The 1,891-nt window shown below is 71.3% G+C and overlaps 1 pseudogene; it reads right to left on the bottom strand.

The window, feature by feature from the left end:
* Window positions 1-1,891, bottom strand: part of LOC123075532 (photosystem II D2 protein-like) — a 12,698-nt pseudogene that overhangs the window by 1,029 nt on the left and 9,778 nt on the right.

The following is a 1,891-nucleotide window of genomic DNA, read 5'->3' as shown; positions in this document are numbered from 1 at the left end:
AGGGAGGTGCCGGCCAGCGCCTTCTGGCTCCCTCGAAGCCTCTCCCTCGCCCATCCCTCGCGCGCCGCCTCCCCTGCTTCGGGCTCGTCTCGCCCCGATCCCCCGCCCCCTTCTGCTCCCGCCCTCGCCCCGCATCCACCTCTCGCCGCGCCTCCCCCCTCGTCTGGCCGTCCGGCGGCTTCTCTGACGCCGGTAGCCCGCCTCGCCCTGCCCCCTCCCGCCCGGTTGCGGCTCGCCATGCCGCGCGACCAGGCGGACCTGGCTCCCCGGGCGAAGCGCAAAGCGGGGGGTGATTCTCGCGACTCGTCCCGGCCCTCCCCCGACTCCCTCCGACGGGAGGAGGAGCTCCGGCGCGAGCTCCGGGAGCTCCGGGACAGCCGCCGCTCCCCCTCCCGTCGGGATGACCGGGCCCGGTCACGCTCGCCCCGAGAGTCGTCGGGCAACTGGCGCCGCCGGCGCTCCCCCTCGCCCTCCCGTCGTAGGGACCGGTCCCCCTCCCCCGCCCGTCCGGTTCGTGATGGCATCCTCCCCACTCCGGACACCCGCCGCTACGTCCCGCCTCACGCTGCCTCGGGGTCCTCGGCCCCGGGTCCGGCCTCTGGGGGCGCTCCCGCCCGCGGCCGCCCTGGCCCCGCCAAGAAGAAGAAGCGTCGGGGTGCCCGACCCACTCCGACCATCCCTCCATCCTCGGGTCCGGGGGCCCCCTCCGCTCCGGGCCCCGTCTCCGGTCTTCCTCGCCCCCCTTGCTTCAACTGTGGGGTGAGGGGGCACTCCCAGGTTGCCTGTGTCAACCCCCAGTGCTGCTACCTCTGCAAGGATCCGGGCCACCCCGCCATTCTGTGTCCGGACAGACCGGTGGTGTCCGAGCTCATGATGTATGGCCACGACATCGAGGGGTTGGGCTTCTTCCACCTTGAGGTCCCGGATGCCCCTCCGCCTTCGCCCTCTCTTCAGGCGATCGTCACGGTCGTTGACGGGGTGGCCTCCCCGGAGATGATCGAGGCCGAGCTCAACCACCTCTACCGTTGTCAGTGGGACTGGGTGGTTATCCCCACCGCCAGCCACATCTTCTCCGTCGTCTTCCCCGACTCCGTCAGCTACGGCTACGGCACGCGTAGTGGCCGGATCACCCTCGCCCTCAACCAACTGGTGGTTGAGATCTCCGAGCCTGTTCTCGACGCCCAGGTCGTGGCCGTCCTCGACACCGCTTGGATCCTCATCTCCGGTCTCCCTGACATCGCGCGGTCAGAGCTTGTCATCCGCCAGATGTCTCGCCTCTTGGGCAAGGTGGTGGTGGTTGATGAGCTCTCACTGCGCAAGGAGGAGGAGGTCAGGGTCAAAGTCAAGTGTCTCGACTCCACCAGGCTGCACACCTCGGTCCGGGTCTTCTTCAACGACCAGGGCTTCGACCTCAGGATCGCCCCCGAGCCGCCCAACCACGTTGGGCGCCCCCGCTCCCTCGACGTCGGTCCCCCAGACGACTTCCGGGGGGCCGACGGAGACTACCACGGCCGTCACCACTCGCGCTCCCACTGCTCTGACGAGGAGGGGGAGTCCGAGGACTCCCACTCTCCTCCTCCCTCGCCCCCCCCTCCGGCTCCGGGGGGCAAGGGCCGCCAGGCCGCCCCAGGCCCCTCCGCTGATGACCCCCCGATCCCTGACGGGTCATCGTCCGAGGGGAGCGACATCTCCAGTGTCGGCCTGGTGGTCTGCCCGGCCTCCTCTCCGCGCTCCCCCGTCTCTCCCCCGGCTCCGAAGGTGGCTCCTGTCGACCCGACCGGCGGCCCCATCCCCTCCGCGCCGGCGGCCCCTGAGGGTGGGTCGCCGTCTCCTGCGGACGCCCCCCCCTCCGGCCTCGCCTCCCCCAGCCTCCATCATCTCCTCGCCACCT

The sequence above is a fragment of the Triticum aestivum genome, chromosome 1B (assembly GCF_018294505.1).
Source record: "Triticum aestivum cultivar Chinese Spring chromosome 1B, IWGSC CS RefSeq v2.1, whole genome shotgun sequence".
In the NCBI taxonomy this organism is placed as follows: domain Eukaryota; kingdom Viridiplantae; phylum Streptophyta; class Magnoliopsida; order Poales; family Poaceae; genus Triticum; species Triticum aestivum.
Note: the sequence above shows the minus strand (reverse complement) of the source record. Positions and strands in the feature narration are given on the sequence as shown.